Genomic DNA, 12314 nt, shown 5'->3' on the forward strand with positions numbered 1-12314 from the left:
TGATACCTGTGCTTAGTCACTTCATCAATGACTAAAATACAAATTCTGTCTGCTCTACAGATTATATGTTATTAAAGAGATTGAAAACAAATCTTTAAATAAGTACTTAGCTTGCTTTTAAAGCAATGTGCCGCCTTTACCATGATAAAGTGATAAAAATACACATGACATCATAAAGCTCATAAAACTCACAGCAATTTTGTTGCTGAAAGTTTTACAGCTATCTACTTGAATTCATTTGGTTGGAAACTTGCTTTAGTCTAACATTTGTATAAAAAAATGTTTCCAGTTCAAACAGCATTAAATTGAATATAACTAAGCTTTTTTATAGATACGTAGATGCAAGTAATTTTCCTTACTTAAGTAAGGAAATGCTATATATAGAAGAAAAACTACTTTCAAGTTGTAGACTTCTGTAGGTTTTTTGACATCATCCCTAGAGAGGCAGAAATACAACAAACAATATAAAAGTAGTTTCCTTCATAAGAATACACAGAACACCAGAAACAGAGTAAACACCAAAAAGAGTAAAGTAACACCAGAAGCAAAGTAAAGAGAACGGTGTTCTGCAGAATGGTACAGCTGTTGTTTCACATTTTTCACTCTAGTAATGATCACGCCCTGTTACCATGAATAGGAGGCGCACACGCATCACTTGGCAAGACTTTAAGTTTTAAATATTTTTAACAAGTGGCAAGACCTGAATAAGTCATAGAAGACATAGGCTCTGCAACTCTTGAGAGGTACAGTGTGGAATAACAGCTGGAACAGCTGCTGGAAGGAAAGAATGCTACGGAGCATTTTTGTGCCATCAAAATTGTAAACTGTTACTGGGGATAAATCAATCTGGTGCCCTTGGGGAACACCATGGCTAGGAAGCTGCCTCCCTAGGGGCAACTGCACACAATGCTGCTGCTACGCAGTAAGAAATCTGCATCTTGACCTTTTGCAACTCTTTCTCAGGCCTTCAGGGTAGCACACCTGGATTGTGCCAGGAGTTGGAGTAGGTTCTCTTGTTGGCATTTTTGTTAGTTTTTAGCAGATCCATCAAAAAGAACCCCACGTGTATATATATATATGCAGGCACACATGAAATTGGTATTTAAAATGACTTTCACTTGAGCTCATATATACACACACACACCCCTTTCATGATGGTAAGGGGGAAACAGAGGCTATCTTGCCTAAAACAAACAATTTACAGTGAAAAGGCAAATAAAAAAAAAATCTCAGGATGGTACTACCTGAGCCAGTGGAAGCAGGGCGGCCAATTCAGCAATAGCACAGTTACTCAGGCAGAGCAGACATCACAGAGGAAATGTTAGATAGCTACAGTTAAAGAGTATAGTGAGGATACTCCTAGCATATGCCCAGATATGTCAGATTTCAACAGATGAAACGCTGATTTGGGGTTTATGTCATTTAGAGCTCTTCTAACAGAGTACACAGGGATAGACACGTGCAGAGTAACAGAAGAAGACAGCATTTAAGAAGCTTCACCATGTTTCCACATGCTCGTTTGGAAAAATTGAAAGAAAATATCCGAGTAAGTGTTTCCAGGGTTTTTTCTCTTTTCAGTTTTTTCATCATAAAAAAAAAACCATAATCAAACAGTAGCAGGATTCCTTTCTTCATCTAACATCCTAGTAGGTGTGTGTACTAGTAATACTGTATTCATATTAAGCCTGGACTTCCATATTAACAGTTTGTCCACCAACTTTGTAAAAGGTATCCTTCATTTGTATATCTTTTAAAACAAACTTTGCCACTTCCGATTTCTGTTAAGTAACACCCTCTTGATTTCAAAGCAAATAGGATTTGAAATTTAAGGACCTTGTAAAGCTATCTGTCTAATTTCTTTTTGAAAGGATATCATATGGGACATTGCACAATCTGATGGATGAAGTACTGGACTGACAGCAGGGTCTTAATCACAGCCTTAAGCAAGTATTTCAGTTGTATCTATTTCTCTTCCCATTCCTGTTCTGCTTTGTGTGTTTACTATTTTTAGGTCAGGAGTGTCTTCCATTATGAGTTTGGACAGTGAGAACACCAAGATATTTTATTAAAAGATAGTAAATACCAGTATCAATGCAGTGCATAATCACCGCAGGTACTTTTGTAGGTATTGTGAGAGAACCTCTATCCCCAAGAAAGAAGCTGCATCTCTACAGTTAACACATCTTAAATATGAAAGATACATATGCATTCAATATGGTCTTTCCGAAGTCTTTCATAAAAGGTTGTGGTTTGAGCACTGGTTTATCTTAACCACACTTGACTTTTTGTCATATTAAACAGATGACTGAATTTTTTTTCAATAAGCAGTGCTACTGCTTATCGTAAGACGATAAAAAAATGTTACAAACAGAAGTAGAAAATTCATATTTTTTAGCAATTCAGCTGAAGAGAACACACATGTTTCCCCCCCCCCCCATTTTTCCATTTGCTTCCAATTCTGACTGTCTAGATCTCTGGCAGTGAAAACATGTTTGGAATAAAAATAGAACCCATAATTTGAAACTATCGTGTGTTGCTTTGTTTTGCTTTTCCCTTTAATACATGAGCCTCTTACTGAAGTGAGGAAAGCCTTTCACCCAAAGAGAATTTACCGGAACAAAAGAAGTTTGGCAGAATTAATGTACTCATGACTGCTGGCATATTTTCCAATACAAGTCTTTCAACATACAGGGTGGGATCAAGCACAAAAAGAGATCCTGATCAAGTGATAGGATGCAGGCTTTCTTCCATGACCAATACACACATCACAGTCTAAGACCACAGTCTCCCTAAGAAACCCACTGTAAATGACAATGAAAAGTATTCCCCACAGCATGTAGAGTCACTGTTTTCTTCAGAACCTGTTTCAGTTCTTCCACATAAAACAGTTTGTGTGGACTTTACATGTATAACCCACCTACACCATAATCTTCTCAACAGGTTGCTCGCTGCCAAGCTCACTTGTGTGCAGGCCAAGGAATATGGACATTTTCCGATCCTGTCTGTTAAGATTTGTCTGCAGGAAGCTGACTTTCTAGGGTGTGAATTTGTGCTTTAAAACCATCTGCCCTCTGTTGCTTCATCCTAGGCAGTGCCTTAGTGGAAGGAATAATAAATCCTGTTCTAAGGTGACAAGATCTGGTAACCTGGCATTAAACCTCAAATTCTAGAAAACCAGATGAAACCTGGCCTGAAATATAACAAACTCCAAATTGGGTCCATCTGAGCCTTTCATTAATAGAGCTCTGACAGTAATCTTGCCTATAGAAACACAGGTTGAAGATTTACTAGTACACAGCTGTAGTGGATAATGTTATTTTCCTTCTCTCACTTCTCAAGATCAGTTTATTTAATCTAGAAGTGAGATCACTACAGGACATTTTTCACAGACATAACTAACTTCAGCAATCTTCTGGTATGTAACGCACACAGGGATCAGCGTCTGCTGGAGACAGAACAAGAAGCACTCAGCATATTTGCAGCCAGGGAGATTTAGTCTGACATTAGGAAACTCTTTAAGAGTTGCAAGCACTCCATTAAGCTACAAAGGGATGTTGGTCTTTAGGAACAGATTAGACAAGTTTCTCTTCTAACCTGCTAGTCTTATCTTGGAGAAAGGAATGGATTAGACGATTGAAAAAAAGTTTGTTCCTTCAATGTTCTATGATACTGAAACAATACACAGCAATTAAAAGCTCAGTTTGGTGACGTAAACAACTATTTTCCACACCAAACCAAATTGTTATCCTGACTTTGCTTTCCACGTGAACAGACAGAATAACTTTGGCAATCTGTCCTTAACTCCATCTCATTTTCAAAGTTGATAGTCTTTTAGATAAAAGCTCCAATCTTTCAGGAGAGTGTTATGACTTCGGTTAGTATCTGTGTAGATAGCCCACTGATCCTAACATTAGCCAAACCACCCTTGCTGGCTTCGAGTTTAGAGCTTCTAAGCCTTGTTCATTGATCACCAAGTTGCAGCTGATTTTTAACACAAACATTTATTTCCATAGTGTAAATGCAAACACTTCAGTTGCAGAGGCTTGTAAAGACAGCTGAAAAAGTTAAAGAAAATCACTTTGTTATTCTTATCGCTCCTTCTCTGCAGCGAGCTGAAAGACCATAGATTGTGTCAAAGCATGAGATCAGGGTGTACCACTTGTGTGTATCTTACGCTATCACATCATATTCACAGTCCATTCTCATCTCTCTAAATAGATTCAATCAGAATAATCCCTCCCAGCATCACCTCAGGTATTACTGATCCTTAAATTGCTACAGCAGGCGTTGCTCTATAGACCATGGACTGCTCTCACCTCTCCAGAAGCTAATGTTCCCCCAGAAGCCAGGTACAGCCACCTTCTGTGCCAGCTGGCTTTGAAAGCAGAAAAAGAGCCAGTCTAAGTCATCAGCAAACTATACCTGGAGGTCTGTCAATAACATCTTCTATTTACATATCGTATGGCAAACTTCCCCCCCCCCCCCCCCCCCCAAAATAATACTAAAAGGGAACTTTCTCCTGTAGATGGTTGTAGGTGCAACTTGCTTAATGCCCACTAGAAACACTTTGTGAGCGTAAGTTACACCTGGTAAAAAGGTGGATTTCTGCTCAATTAAAAATACACCACCTACTCCCAGCCTACAAATGATTATGTGTTGTTTTACAGCTTAACAGTGCAGTGAGGCCAGGGGGGCTAATTAATACCAAGTGCAGTTGCTGAGGAGCAGATACACTTTCTGGCAAACTTGACAATGTAATTTTATACATTAAACATCTGGGTTTTTTATTTTAATCATGTTACAACGAAGCCATATATAGCATGGCAAAAAAAAAGTCTCACAAAAGTAGAACTGTTCCTGAAGTGAACTCAGATAGACTCAACAGACCATTTATCTTAGGAATCTGATTTTTAATAAGGAAAAAAAGGAATGTTAGAACCTACGAATTAGAGTTAGCCTTACACCTTTCTTCATAGTGCTATAACTTCCCCCTGGAAAAATCTAAGCAGACTGAAGGAGGGGGGGAAGAAGAGGACTTTTTCACTTACAAGAATGGGTGAAAGAAAAAAAGTTTGGTTTCACAATACATCTTAACAGATGGAGTACTCCAGAGTCCTGATGGAAATTTCAGCCTCATCCTGACCACTAAGACTTAAGACACTTCAGCCCTCCTCCCACAGACTTTGGTTTCCATGCAAAGTAAGGGAGGCAGGATGCCCTCCAGGCGGTCTCTGAGCTGAACACTGTGAGGACCAGGTCTTGAGTTGCTCTACTGAGTCTATAGCCAGGAACACCAAGTCTTTCATTCAGTTTTATGAATTCAAAATACAGCAAGGCTAAGAAAACAGGCTCTCTTCAGCTCCAGACTACAGAAGGAGAAAGAAGCAACCTGCCTTACAGAGACAGGACTCTAAACCAAGTACAGTCTTGCCTTCCATTTGCCTGCAAGCCAGCCTTTGGGAGCAGCAAGTCTGGAACTTGTGAACACAAAGGTTTTCTTAAGTTTTATCATGTGAGAGAGACGAGGGAAAAGTAATTTTTCCTCTCAAATAGCATGCTACAAAGTCACTCTGGGCTATACAAGGAAGGCACATCCTAACAAAATTAGTGAAATATGGTGCAGGAGCAAGATTGCTACAGAAAGCAGTTGGCATAATGTTCAGCTATCCTGCTGCCAGAAATAAACTAATCAAGCCTTGATGATACTCATTTGAATATTAAAGGAGTTAAACATTCATCTGCCTCTTAGATTAAAATAAAATACCTCAGCAGAAAGCAGTTAAAATGTAATAGAACGGTATTCCCAGGGACCATGGGAGCTAACACTGCAAGAAAACACCATTTCTGTGAACACCACTTGGGCGTGGGGTGTATACTCGCTTATACTTTTTAAGCCAACAGTTTCCTCTCTTTCTTTCAGACTACTAAATACTATCTCTGCTTTAAAAAATAAACAAAAAAACCCCAGAAAACCATACAACCTAAACAAGCAAAAATTCAAACACCACCAAACTAACCTTAATATTAAAGTCACAGAGTAAACAAGAGTCCTTTAAATACATAGTCAGGCAGACTGATGAATGTGTTACCACACAGAGTGCCAGCAGTTGACTCCTCAGCTCACACAGGACTTTGCAGAACGCCCTGCCAGACACCACTAAGTTTGAATACAGAACTACAGCTTCAGATTTTTATACGTCTAGATTGGCTTCTTTCTGCAAAAAGTCAACAACTTACACAAGCAGTTGGATCCATTCTCAGTTCCATGAGGCAATGAAACAAAACTGTAGTGACGACCCAGACAAACCCTGGTTCCACCTGTGCCTGCCCATGCAACACAGAAGGACCACAAAAACCCTACCCCTACACATGCCCTGTAGTACTGTGAAAAAGCTGCTATGCCTTGCAGAGATTATCCATGCAGGACCCAATATACTATTGTAGGCTGCACAGAACAGTCACTGAGTTAAACCAAGGCTCCTTCCAGCTCAGGACAGCAGCAAATGCCCAGATAAGAACAAAGTACACTGTGATACCAGCAAAAAAATTTCTCAGAGCCTCCAACAACTAACAGCCCCAAGATCTCCCAAGCTAGAAGACATACCTGCAATACCAAGAACCTACACACCTACCTCGTGTGTCCTGGACTACTGCCTTCTCCACATTCCCCTGCAGCAAATAACCCAGCCTCCCCCCTGCCTCCTTTCTATTTCAAGCACCAGGTGCAGCTGGGTAGTAAAACCCTCAATTTGTTGATGAGGAGCACCTTGTGCCATGGGTGAGCCAGCAGCAACGCCCTTTGGCCTAGACTCTCCTAGGACGGTCCCCCTGCAGAAGGGCTGGCAGATTGTCACGTTGTATCCCGGTACCACTGTTCTTCCCTCATTCTGTGCCACATGCATTTCCCATGACAGGCTGCAGCTCTCTCTTACACACTGGAGGTGAAGCTATGGGAGTTTTGCATCCTGGTAGGGGTTGTGGCCCTCAGGGTAGCAATGAGACTATCAGTACTTCCAGAGACCTCCATCCCTTCCAGCTGGGGTTTTCCCAGCTCCCAGAGGCTGTGAGGAGCAGTGTTACCGTGTGGATCTCCCATGACTGCACATTCTGTGTGTCTCAGATGCATAGACCAAAATCTGACTATGTGGTTCATGTTATTTTGAGCCATTAATTAATTTTTATCCTCACTTTGGTACTTTGAAGTCTGCTGTGTGGTTTTTCTGTTTCAGACATTCCCATGCTAAAAAAGCAAAATATAAATAGGATCGCAGAGACCAATCTTCCATCCCTTCCAGAGTAAAAATTAAATCTGCAATATTGACAATGTCATGTGCAAGTAGCAGCTGCAGAGTAGGACTACATAGCAAGGCATAAAAAGATTCTGCAAGTATTAAAGGAATTTGATTTTTAATTGATCTTTCAGCTGTCAGAGTTTTTAAAATTTTATTATCTTTGAAAATCAGTGACAGCGTTTGTCTTGCAGTGTAAAATTGGTTAATACACGAAATAAGTATCTTCAGATCTTCAGAGTACAATAAAGCAATTTAAATGCTAAAAATACTTTATTAGCATTATGGGGAAAAACATAATTACCAATTTTGCTATTAATAAAATAAATTTTGTTTATTGTGTACCATTGAAGCAAGGCCTAACCTTGCAGTTTTACTTTGGTAAAACTCCCATCAAGTGAGGAGTTAGTGCTAGACATAAGTTGTTATGTGGGAAGGAAGCAGGAAAATATTTTTCTAAGGAAATTTTACAAGTTTTTTTGTAGTAGCTAGCAGGTATTATCAGCTCTGTGGAAATTAAATGCTTAAGTGCAATCTTGGACTGTGAAAATCACACTGTTAGAGCCTGCAAGGGACATAACACTGAAGTAGGCAAATGGAAATTTTGAATTAATTTACTATCCCACTACCAGGTTAGTCTAGGTGGAAGTTCTCAATCTGGAAACGATGTTATTTGGGTCTCTCTTTCACATCCTTCACCGTATCTTTCACGGTTGCTAAGAAACAGCAGCATTACAGTAGAGTAATCATTCCTACTCAATTCTAAATTGTAGTTAATTAGCTCATGTGTGAAGTGGTATTCCTAGCATGAGAAGAAAGGGATAAAGTTTATATTTAAATGCACAAACCAATACAACTGAAGAACTAAAAATTTGTTGTAAATCAAAATGTTCAAATGGCAAAAAGCTTTGAAAAATTTACATTTCCCAGAATGTTTTATAACACTTGGGTAGAATAAAGGAATCATGGTTAGCTGTGTCCCAAAATCTGTCCTTTTGCAGACCTTAATGAAAATTCTCAGCTTGAGTGTGAAATCTGATGGGTACAAACACAAAGATGATGTGATTGGATAAATCTTTTAAAAAGAGGAATTTGTTCTCTCACACAGATAGCATATACAGAAGGAAGAGGTTTACAGCTTAGGAGAAGGTGGGAAGTAAAAGATGCTGCTGGGTTTTTTTAGAAAATTTGAAGGTATACTTTTTATATGGAAATTTAAAAAAAAGAATTATTTGGGAAGAAAAATGTTTAGGTTACACAAATATATCTGACTATCCTTGTCTTCTGCATTTCTTATTTACCGGAGTAAGTTTAAACATCATGGTCTTGAACAGAAATAAATTTTGGCTTTGTCATTTGCCAGGGAATTTTCTAATTAGTGCCTTTGTTGTACATAGCTGTAGTCAAAGGATTTTGTCATTTGATTTCCAAACATGAGTGAAAATTTGGTAGTTCATTATGAAAGAACAATGAACAAGTGTCTGCTATTTGAAGCTCAGGACAGATCTGTCATTATCTTTCTAGCAAATTTGTGGTAGCAATAATACTACTTTTTAACTAAGTCGAGTAAGGGAATTTTAAATACCTCAGAAACTGCTGTGAAAGCTTTTTTTTTCCCCTCTGTACAGTTCTATATGGAGAGTATTTTCATAACTTCTGCTTGGGGAAGAAAATAAAAAGTTGCTTCAGTGTCTTTTCCTTTTTCTTTTCCAAACAGGGATGTTACAGAAAGGCCTTTCTAACACAAATGCAATGGCCTTCTCAGCAGAGATTCTTATAGACTATCTGGGTGCTGTTAACATTAATAACTGGCTACATCTACGCTCTGTTAGATAGCCTTCATTTTAGTGGGTCTTTAAAGAGCCAACACGCTATGTGTTGATGGTTTATTAAGCAGGATATACTCTGCAACCAAAAACTGAAAGACATTTGTGTTCAGTATGCTGTGAGAGCTTTCAAATTACAAAAATGTAAAAAATGTTTAAAATCCTTATTTGTTAAATATATACGTATATTTTGTGTGTGTTTCTATTTCCAGACTGAGATTCAAAAGTTATTATCTTTCAAGCCTCTATTTTCCTTCCTCTCCGTGTGGTATAAAGATTGATACATCTTATAAGAAATCAATGATTATTTCATTTTACTACTGATTGCAATGTCAGCGGGCTTTTAAGATGTATTGTAATTAAACAGTTTGTCAGAGGCCACATTGGCTGTGACCCAAAAGAGAAGCTATGATAATTTTTGGAGCAGCTAAGTGCTACTTTGGAAGTAAGCTGTTGGCAAAGGGGCAGAAGAAGGTTATAGCCTAGACCAGCATGGGATGGATGCAGCCACCACCTAGGAGAGGAGGATACACTGTACAGCCACAAGCACAGAATAAAATCAGTGAATTGAGGAAAACTGAGGGTGAAAGGGGGATAAGGCTTTCCCTTCTCCCTGTCCTTCCTCTATCCATCCCAGCTCTGACTGTGAAATTCATATGGGTAAAAAAGATCTCCATATAAGATACACTTCAATAAGGACCTAAGGTCCATGTACTGCTAAGGGCTTATGGTGGCCTTAAGCAATTTGAAGAGTTTTGCAGGGATTCTTTATATTTTTCATTACCCCCAGATAATACAGTATTAATAAAAATCCTCAATTCTAGCCATAAAAGATTATCCATGGTGACTGTGATTGGTAAGAGTTAGACAGAAGCTTGTGAGAATGCAGTTTGAAAAAGCATGGTGGATGTTCCACAAAAATCTGTTTAAGGGCATGTGCTTAAGTACATAAATATGTATTTTAGTGTGCCATTGCCCTTATAAAACTCATTGTGAAAATGTAGTGAGGTGTGGTATAATTCACTACAATGGCAAGTTGTTGCTGATTCCCAAATCTAATGCATCGTTTGATTGTAAGGAATGTTATCCAGGGGACTGACAGCCCTACCTGAGCCTAGCACAGTGGTTTTAAATTATCCTTGATGAGATTAATCTGTGAGTAAAACTAACCATGAGTTAGAGGAGCTTGACTATAACAATCACAGACATCCACTGTCTTGTGAATGCTGTTTGGCTAATGCCTCACAGACTACCTCTCTTCTGGCTTGCTCCTAAGGGCTTTTAGAGTAAGAACTGCATTCACCAGGAGTAGCAAGGGTTCTGGCTGCCCCTATACAATGTAAAGGAAAAGCAGAAGCATTCTGCACACGGTCGGAAACTGTCCTCCCCCTACCCAAGGCACGTCATTCACTACCTTAATTCTGTCACTCTCAGCAAGAACTTCCGACATATTGTCTCCCCTATGGAGATTGTTGCAATGTCCTAAAAACATCAATTTAGGTGATAGTTCTGTGCCCAGAAAACTTGAGGTCCTGAAACTAACCCAAAGAAGCCTTTAATGAAAACAGTAGATAGTTCTGTAAGCGCCAGTCCCTTAATATCTGATCACACAGAGCAGCATGGCAGGGTAATTCCACTCTGTGGGAGGGAAAGCAGTTTGCGTCAAGCTGCACTCTGCCTGCAAGTCTGAGTACCGCTGAACATTGTTTCAGGCAAGTTCTCTTAAAGGCTGGTGGAGATGTGGATGCATGACAAATGGATTTGGCTTCATGAATCCTCTGGCTAAAACTCCTATGTACGGCATGAGCAGCGATAGCCGCTGTTACAGCACAAGAATTGTTGGTGCAGAAAGGGAGGAGCTGGCAGGACATACAGACACCAGGCAAGGACTGCATTCCTGCATTCCCAGTGGCGTGCTCTGGCAGATCTCTGTGCTCCAGTGTTTCAGCTTTCAAAAGGAGCCTTTGGAAAAAGGCTGTGGAATAGCCACTCGGTTTCCACTTGACAGAAAGCAGCAGCTCAGACCCATGAACTGTAGATTCTTTTTAGAGAACAACCCTAGAAATGAACCAGTGAAAGGCGCAGCACAAAATAGGCTGCTGTTTCAACTGGCAACTGCAGAATCCACTTGTGTTGGGCTATTTCTGTCTTCCTTCTACAAGAATAATTTCCATCATTTTTCCAAGTAACATAATCTGGTTTCATTTTCCAGCACTAATGGAGGAAAAACTTTTATTTAAATCTCGTAAATGATCATCGACAACTAGATGAACCTGTAACAGAGCTAAATAAATATGCCAGATACCCAAATGATTTTGCGATCTACTCCAAAGTGCTGGAAAAAATAAATAATTCTGATTAGTTCTTTGAGTGGCAAACTTCCAACCAGCCATAAAGGCAGGCCCTATGTACAGCTATGGGAAAGGCTGATCTGCCAAGGAATAAGCACTCAATAGTCTACTGCAGTGATTTTCAATGTGTTGTTTCATTTTGCAGATTATTTAACTTTTCTTCACTTAAGAGTACTTATATAGTAAACATAAGCTTATAGATAATTGACTAGGTGTTGTTAGTTACATTTTTCACTGTCTTGGAGAAAGTTCATGGACTGCTCTGGTCTGCGTGTGTCTACCCAGGTCTACAGTCTAGGACTCAGCCTAGATAAGTAACTTTCTATAATATGCTTTACCTAGGAAATAAACTCAAACCTCTGTGGAGAATTGTGACATTTTTTTCTCTACAGACAGCTCGTACAAGTGCTATATAGCACATGAGTGGTGGTGCATAACCTCTTGGTAAACACTTGAATTTCATCCAAATAGGAAAGGGAATGCTTTATGGTTTAGTGGATTTTTTTGTTTTTAATTAATCTGTCTTTGTTCCCCTGCTAATAAATTAGGTCATGGAGTTACATCTATCTCCTTGCGTAACTTGAACAGCATAGATGCTACCACAGAAGTTGATGTTTTCTGTGCTGCGCTATTTTCTACAGGTTTTTTAACATGGTCATTATCAAAGAATGAACAATACAAATATAAATGAGCCATCAGAAGTTACAAGCTTTGAAGCTCTGCGTAACAACTGGTCCTAAAGAAAAACAGGAACTTAAGCACAACCAGCAGCAGTTATTTGGACAAGAAAGAAACCTTTCATGTAGTGAGTACCTACAGAGAGACTCCTACTGATTACCACCACATGA

At 39.2% G+C, this 12314-nt stretch overlaps 1 protein-coding gene across 2 annotated transcripts in view; it reads left to right on the plus strand.

The window, feature by feature from the left end:
- Window positions 1–12314, plus strand: part of TNFAIP8L3 (TNF alpha induced protein 8 like 3) — a 48114-nt gene that overhangs the window by 11178 nt on the left and 24622 nt on the right. The window contains exon 1 of one of the 2 annotated variants that reach the window (XM_074880922.1): window positions 12189–12271. The exons of the other annotated variant lie outside the window; for it this stretch is intronic. The gene's annotated coding sequence lies outside the window, so the exon portion shown is untranslated. Of the gene's footprint in view, window positions 1–12188; window positions 12272–12314 lie in introns of those variants that run through there. 2 annotated transcript variants of the gene reach the window in all.

This window comes from Strix uralensis, chromosome 11 (genome assembly GCF_047716275.1).
Source record: "Strix uralensis isolate ZFMK-TIS-50842 chromosome 11, bStrUra1, whole genome shotgun sequence".
Classification (NCBI taxonomy): domain Eukaryota; kingdom Metazoa; phylum Chordata; class Aves; order Strigiformes; family Strigidae; genus Strix; species Strix uralensis.